Source organism: Notamacropus eugenii, chromosome 3 (genome assembly GCF_028372415.1).
Source record: "Notamacropus eugenii isolate mMacEug1 chromosome 3, mMacEug1.pri_v2, whole genome shotgun sequence".
NCBI classification, from domain to species: Eukaryota; Metazoa; Chordata; class Mammalia; order Diprotodontia; family Macropodidae; genus Notamacropus; species Notamacropus eugenii.
Window position 1 is genome coordinate 246,641,503 of NC_092874.1, and position 9,000 is coordinate 246,650,502.

The window sequence follows — 9,000 nt, forward strand, 5'->3', positions numbered from 1 at the left end:
GAGGACTGTTTATGACAGACTAAGCCCTTCACAGCAATGCAAGGATCTAAAACATTCCCAAAGGACTCTTGAGGCAAAACTCCATCCACATTCAGAGAAAAAACTATGGAACCAGAACACAGAATGAAGCAGACTATTTTCTTTTGTGTTATGTTTTAGTTTGGTTTAGTTTTTCTCATGATTTCTCCCATTTGTTTTAATTCTCCTATGCAACATGACTAATGTGAAAATGTGGTTAATAAGAATGTACATGTGGAACCCATAAAAGATTACAAGCTATATTGGGGAAGGAGGGAAGATGGAGTGAGAGAAAATTTAAGACTTATGGAAATGATTGTTGAAAACTGAAAACAAGTAAATTAATTAATTCTTTTTAAAAATGTGCATACCCTTTGACCAAGGAATATCACTTCTAAGCCTATATTCCAAAGAGATAATATAAATGGGAGAAGGACCCACATGTACAAAAACACTTATAGCAGCTCTTTTTGTGGTGGCCAAGAACTGGAAGTTGAAGGGGAAGCCCATCAATTGGGGAATGGCTGAACAAACTGTGGTATATGAATGTAATGGAATACTACTGTGCTATAAGAAATGAGGAGCAGATAAATTTCAGAGAGACTTGAATGAACTGATGCTGAGTGAAGTGAGGAGAACCAGGAGAACTCTGTACAGAGTAATAACCACAATGTGTGACAACTAACTTATCTCTTCATAGGAATGCCAGGATCCAAGACAACTCCAGAGGAGTCACAATGGAAAATGTCCACATCCAGAAAAAAAGAACTGTGGATTCTGAATGCAGATTAAAGCAGATTATTTGCTCTCTATTTTCTTTTTCTTTGTTTCTTCTTTCTCCTGGTTTCTCCCATTGGTTCTAATTCTTCTTTACAACATGAGTAATGTGAAAAGAGGTTCAGCATAAATGTATATGTAGAGCCTATATCAAAGTACGTGCTGTTAGGGTCGGGGGATAGGAGAGATAGGGAGAAAATTTGGAACTCAAAATCTTACTGAAGTGAATGCTGAAAATTAAAGCTAATAATTTTTTAAAAAGAATAATTTATTCCTTGAAGAGATAGGAATGTTCAAATAGAGAGGGTGTTCAAAGATAAAGTCCATTCTGCTGTGTACTATACAACAGAAAGAAGTTGGTGTGGTATATCCATACTAGCAAACATTTTTAACTGTTTAGGAAAACCTCTCTTTATAACAGTCCTAGGGTTCTGTGGAGCTGCTTTCCTGATCCTCCTGATCAGTGTGATAGTTATCCAGCCAGGAAGCACAATGTTGGAATTGCCCACTAGAAGGCTCTCTTCTAGAACCACCCAATCAAGTGATCTTGTAAGTCCTATTTCTGGGCTCTACTGGAGATAGCCCTTTACTAAGAAGCTGCAATATACATTTTGGACACCAGAGGGTGCTCAGCCACAAGATGCTGAGTCTCCTCTATCCACCCTCCAGTCATTCTGTCTTTGGGTTCTCTGAAAAAGCAGCTAGTATTGAGTTCCTGCTGTTAGGGTTCAAAAAGTGTTTTGAAATGAAATATTGTTCAAAATGTTGATATGAGGAATGTGGCCTATGTTTTGCGTTTTGTTCTCCTGGGTCATTGCCCACTGCATTCACTGGTTCAGAGACTTGGAAACAAATGCTTATGGAATTTATATTGTACAGAATAAATTAAAAAATACCTAGCCCAGTTTATTAGTAGTCTCCATTCATTTCTCATTGATATCCATTATCGCCTATTTGGGTTCAGCTGGTGAGAATCCCAATCACACTCATGGGAAAGGAACAGTGGTTTCTTCTGAGTGATCATGGTAAAAGAAGAAATCTGCTTTCTCCCTCACTAGCTCAATGCACTTTATGATAGGTGAAAGTCTCATTCACATAGGATCATTTCTCCTGATGGCTTCAGATCTTTGGCTCTGTTCTCTGCTGGAGACCTCTCCTGGCTGTGCTGGCTTCCACTTATTTTGTTCTATATTCCATATTCAAATGGTCCCCTTATGCCAATGCATCTCCTAGTTTCTCCAACTATTCATGTGACTGTTCCCTTGGTCTTCCTTCCTGTTTCCCTCCTTTTCATAAAGTCCAAATATCAAGTCAACAGAAGGAAGAAATAAAATGAAAAATAGACTCCTTGGTGTGTGAGTAGCACCCTTTCTCTCTTTTATCATTTGTGACCACCCGCCCACACCCACCTACGAATGTTGGGGGGTGATGAATTTCCCCTGTGACAGTAATATCTCAATATCCTCTGGGAGGAAAAAATTCTCTGCCAATCTGTTTCTGTGGCCAGGAATCATGTCTCCACAGCCCAAAAGTAAATAATAATTCAGAGATAGAATACCAGAATAGAATACATGACAGTCTGTATCATGACTACATGGATCTTCAAACTTTTTTTTAAAAAAACCCACTTCTTATATACCGACTGTGTAGAATGAGGTTCGAACTACAACAAGAATGTCCAGGGTTCAGGAAAGAAGAGAAGTGAACCACTTGAGGCAAGTTGTCTATGGTAAGATAAGGCTCAAAAAAACTGGGAGGTACTGGTCGGGAGGGATTAGAGAGCCAGGGTGAGTTTGGATGTTATTTACTAGGCAATAAATAGTCATGCAACTCATGTCAGTAGTCCCGTACAACAAGAACTACTTAGACTCACGTAACCTAGAGCTTAGATGCAATTTCTCTTAATGTATTGAGAAATTAAAAGTTTAGCTGAGACTTGAAGGAGGAAGTCAGAGAAGCCAGGAGGCAGAAATGAGGAGGGAGAGAGTTCTTGGCATGGAGGAGAGGCAGAGAAAATGCTGTACAACTGAAAGGTGGAGTGTCTTGTTGAAGGCACAGTTAGGAAGCCTGTGGCATTAGATGATAGAATACAACAAGGAATGTAAGGTCTAAGAAAACTGGCAAAATGGATTTTGTCCAGCTTGTAAAAGGTTTTGAATGCCCAGCAGAGGATCTTGGATTTGATCCTGGAGGTAATTTGGAACCACTGGAGCTGTGGATTGAATAGGGGGTGACATGGTAAGGTTTGCATTTTAAGAAGAACTTTTTGACAGTTGAATGGAGGAAGGACTCGAATTGGGAGAAACTTGTAGGAATGAGATCAACCAAAAGGTTGCTGTTATAATCCAAGTGTGAGGTGATAAGAACCTGTTCCTGAAAGATAGAAGTGTCAGGATAGATTAATGAACATATATGAGTGATATTACAAGGGTGATTGCAAGTCTTGGGAACTGATTAAATATAGGGAATGAGATGGAGTAACTAGTGAGAAATCACTCCTAGGCTGAAAGAAGATTGCATCATCCTCTACAAAGATAAAGTCTGTGGCTGGATGGGATGGAGAAATCCTCCTTCAGGCAACATTCCCATGTTTCACATTGTTTTCTTCAGCATTGGGTAATGTGTTTAGTAGTTACTGGTTATAAAATTCATATCTAACCAAAAGTACTATATTAGATATTTGAGTTAAATTCTATCTTCAAGAAACTTAACAACCAAATAACAAGGCAAAGACAAGTATTCAAATGGTTCTGAAACAAGGCAAAATGTGGTAGGTGCAAGACAGACATGCAGAAAAAAATATCAGTTGAAATTTGAAGAAAGAGGTCACTTTCAGGAAGGAGATGTTATAGGATGTGCCTTGAAGGAGAAGGGGGAATTTTATATGGTGAAAATTGCATGGTAAAAGTGAGTGACCCTTTTGTGCATCAAGGACACCATTTTCAAAAGCACAAATATGGTAGATATTGGGACTAGAACTGGAGACACTAAAAAGTTTAAATTGGTCAGAACATAGAATACTGGATTTATTTATTAGTTACTTCTACTATAAGAATCAGAGAAGTTTCAGACCTTGTAAAAACTTTTGAAATCCAATAATCCAATTCCCCTTTTATAAGTAAAAAAGCTAAGGCTTAATGAATGACTTCCATCAGGACTATTTGGGTTTTTTTAAATAAATAATTGCATTTTATAAATATTATGAAACATCCCCATATTCATGCATATCAAAATTGAACATTTTTCAAAGGGCGGTTTTATTCACTTTTTCATTGCTTCATCTCCCTTTCTCTACAGGTAGGACTGGGAAAACAAGTACCAAGGAAAAGATCTTTCCAAATATCTGTAAGGTTGCCATCTGTAACCTGATACCTTTAGGTCCTTCAACTCATCATGCTTCCTCTGCCTATAATGGAGTGTATTTTCAAATCAAATATTGTGGGGTTTTTGTCTCTTAAAAATCATTATCTCAAATAAGGTTGGCACAGAATGAAGCAATTAGTTTTCAAAAGACAATGTTTAATAATGGTCCAATGCCTAGCTACATTTTTTATATTTTTCAGGAATACTCAAATTGAAACAAAACCTGTCTGGTTATCACACACATTTCCACGTTATTCATGTTCAGACTGAATAGACAATTTAATGAATACAGAAATTCTTCAGTTTTAGAAAAAAGCATTTTTCCTGAGACAACAACTTACAAGTGTGTGTAAGGTAAAATCCTGTTCCTGCAGTGACTGTCACCTCTGTCTCTTCAGAAATCAGTGGAAACTACTAAAAAGGAAAAGTGAGTGTATCCTGATAAGGCAACTTCATAATACAAAGTGTCAAAAGAAAAGACTGATTATATTCAAGAATCACATTTGTATTCAGTCTGTAAAGATATACGTAGACATATTATGTACAATTTGCTCAAAATTATAACACTTTGCTCAGATTTGTTCTTAGAAATGATGTTATTCTGGAGAAATATTTGGTGTTCAAGTTTGAACATGGAAAATGAAAATATTACCAATTTAATAAGATATGTCCAAATATCAATCAAAATACCAAAGAGATGATATACAGATCCAGACAAAACAATAACAAAATTAATTTGAACAAAGAAATATTCTAGAATGTCAGGGGAAATAATTTTTAAATGGTAGGAATGAAGCCCATGACTCATACCACAGGAGAATCAGTGCAATAAATTTGTGATGTTTAGTGTAGAGAAGAGATTTGACAAGATGGGCAGTGAATTTTTATTAATATTGTTATTATTATTTTGGATGACTCATCCTTAAGTGAAGCTAAGAGAAGATGAAGACTAGAGAGTTGTCTAAGTTGAAAAGACTTGTGCACAATGACTCAGACGTCAGGAACAGATGAAGGACTTAAACCCATGTTTTCCTGCCACCAATCCCAGCTTTCAAGCCATTGAATCATGTTGACTATGTTGTACTGCTTCATCTCAATGATCAAATCATGTTTTCTGGGAGACCCTGTGAGGTTTCCTGTACACACTTGGATTTATCTGTCACTTCCATTGCCCCTGCTCCTGAGTGGACTTCCAATTTTGAAAGAGCCTGAAGAAGATGACATCAGACATATACAGCTTTCCCAAGACCTGCACGAAGATTTAGAGTTTTTCATACCTTTGTTGGTTTACAGGTTTTAACCACCCTTTGAAAAATATTCAATTTTGATATGTATGAATATGGAGATGTTTCATAATATTTATGAAATGCAATTATTTATTTAAAAAAACCCAAATAGTCCTGATGGAAATCATTCATTAATTGTTGTTGTTGTCGTGGTTGTTGTCGGCTTGCCTTTGACCAAAAGGAGGGGAATGATAATCATTTAATATAAATTTTGGACTTTAGTAAAGACAAGAGCTTGAATTAAAAGAGTCTGAACCTAATAGTCTCTTTGTTATCTGAAGTAAAATTCCTTACAAGACCCTTATGGCATGTTAATGGTAAAGAAAACACAGATATCCTGAGTTGTAATTTCAATTGAAACTTTGTCAACTCTGTTAAATATATCCTTTCCTGTGTTAGCAATTTCAAGGACCTGTTTATGATAGGATGCCTGTAACCAGATTGGTGGGATTTTCTCTTTATCTTGTGTCATAAACACATATGCTATTCACACAGCCTGGAATCATAAATTCCAACTGACACTACTTAGTAAATTGTCTTGTCTCACTAAATTTACAACTTGTGGGGTGGAGCCAAGATGGCAGAGTAGAAAGAGGCATACAATCTAGCGCTTCCCCCACAGCCCACAAAATACCTGTAAAATGTGATTCTCAACAAATTCTAGAGCAGCAGAAGTCACAGAATGACAGCGTGAAAGAGGTTTCCAGCCAAAGGTAACCCGGAAGGCTGGCAGGAAAGGTCTATCTCACAGGATGCTGAGTGGAGCCCAGCCCTGGTCGTGTGGCACTGGGAGGAACAAGACCTGAACAGACCTCTGGGGCAGAATTCCCAGCAGGGAGGGTCCCAGATACCTCAACCCACGGGTGACAAAGAAAGCTTCAAAGGTCAGTGTGGGAGCGCTTTCCCAGCTGGGTGAGAGGGAAATGGGGTTCCCCCAGCACTAGCCCCAGGCAGTGACAGCAGCAGCAGGAGGCAGGTGGCTATGGTGGCCGTGGAAGCAGCCTGGGCCCGTTGTCTGAGTGCCTCAGCTTAAAGCCTCTGGTGGAATTGAGCCGCTAATCTGAATCTCAGCCTTGAGCATAATACTGGGGAGAGGAGGAGCACTAGGACCCTCCTCTTGACAAAGGATTCAGAAGTCAAGTAACTGGCTGGGAAAATGCCCAAAAAAAGGGGAAAAAAATAAGATCATAGAAAATTACTTTCTTGGTGAACAAGTGTCTCCTTTCATCCTTTCAGATGAGGAAGAACAAGAACAAGGCATACTGTCAGAGGAAGTCAAGGCCTCTGCCCCCAGTACCCCAAAATGAATATGAAATGGGTTCAGGCCATAGAAGAGCTTGAAAAGCATGTCAGCAGCCTGCTAAAGGAGAACCAGAAAAATGCTGAGGAAAATAACACCTTTAAAAAGAGGCTAACTCAATTGGAAAAAGAGGTCCAAAAAGCCAATGAGGAGAAAGAGGCTTTAAAAAGCAGAATTATTCAAATGGAGAAGAAGTTTCAAAAGGTCACTGAACAAAATAGTTCTTTGAAAGAGAGAATCTAGTTCAGGGAAGCTAATGAGTATGAGATAAACCAAGAAGTTAGAAAATAAAACCAAAAGTTTGAAAAAATAGAAGATAATGTGAAACATCTCATTGGAAAAATAACTGGCCTGGAAAATAGATCCAGGAGAGACAATTTTAAAATTATGAGACTAGCTGAAAGCCATGATCAAAAAAGGAGCCTAGACACTATCTTCCATGAAATTATCAAGGAAAACTGTGCTGATATTCTAGAACCAGAGAGCAAAATAAATATTGAAAGAATCCACTCATCACTTCCTGAAAGAGATCCCAAAAGATAAACTCCTAGGAATATTATAGCCAAATTCCAAGGTTTCCAGATCAAGGAGAAAATATTACAAGCAGCTAGAAATAAACAATTTGAGTATTGTGGAAATACAGTCAGGATAACACAGGATCTGACAGCTTCAACATTAAGGGATCAAAGGGCTTGGAATAGGATATTCCAGAAGTCAAAGGAACTGGGATTAAAACCAAGAATCACCTACCCAACAAAACTGAGTGCAATACTTCAAGAGAATAAATGGTCATTCAACATATAGAGGACCTTCAAGCATTCATGATGAAAAGACCAGAACTGAAGAGAAAATTTGACTTTCAAACACAAGAATCAAGAGATGCATGAAAAGGTAAACAGGAAAGAGAAATCATAAAAGACTTTCTAAAGCTGAACTGTTTACATTCCTAATTGGAAAGGTAATATTTGTAACTCTTGAGGCTTTTCTCAGTATTTGGGTAGGTGGAGGGATTATACACACACACACACACACACACACACACACACACACACGCACACACACACAGAGTACAGGTTGAGTTGAATCAGAAGAGATGATATCCATAAAAAATAAAGGGGTGAGGGAGGAAAATATGGGAGGAGAAAGGGAGAAATGGAATGGGGCAGGCTATAACTCATAAAAGAGATAAGAAAAATGTTGTTCAATGGAGGAAAAAAGGGAGAAGATGAGAGGGGAAAAATGAAGCTTACTCTCTTCACATATGACTTAAGGAGGGAATAACATGCTCACTAAATTTGGTATGAAAATCTATCTTACACTATAGAAAAGTAGGAGAGGAGGGGACAAGTAGGTTGAGGGGGATGATAGAAGGGATGGCAGATGGGAGAAGGGAGTAACTAGAAGTAAACACTTTTGGAAAGAGACAAGGTCAAATGAGAGAATAAAAATAAAGTGGGGGACAGGGTAGGATAGAGGGCAATAAAGTTAGTATTACACAACATGGTTATTATGGAAGCCTTTTGCAAAATGACACATATGTAGACCATATTAAATTGCTTGCCTTCTCAGGGGGGATGAGTAGGGAGGGAGGGAGGGAGACAAGTTGGAATTCAAAGTATTAGAAATGAATGTTGAGAATTATTATTGCAGATAACTGGGAAATAAGAAACACAGGTAATGGGGTATAGAAATTTATCTTGCCCTACAAGAAAAGAGAGAAGATGGGGATAAAGGAAGGGTGGGGTGTGACAGAAGGGAGGGTACATTGAGAGAAGGCATAATCAGAATGCAAAGTATTAGGGAGTGGGGGAAGGGAGAGACAGGGAGAAAAATTGGAACTCAAAATTTTGTGGAAATGAATGTTGAAATCTAAAAATAAATAAATAAATACCAAATAAATAAATAAATTTACAACTTGTTCAACTAAGAAAGCTCCTTTCTCATGGTAAAATATATTTAAGTCTGACCATTCCTGTACAGAGTTAGCCAGATCATAACAACTGGTTCTGTGGAATTCATGTACCATTGCTTTAAAGGGAATAAGAATAATAAAAATGTATGCATTTAGCCCGTTGCTACTTTAACCAAACTTTAAGGTTGACACTAACAAGGATCCATAAGTACTACACATCATACAATGGTTCCTAGCCAACCAGTGAGACCTCTCCTTCCTTAGGAAGTCCAAAGAGACGGTGAACTACCAAATCTTTGTCCTTTTAGAGGCCTCAGTTAAGGGAGGGACTACCTCCATTATTT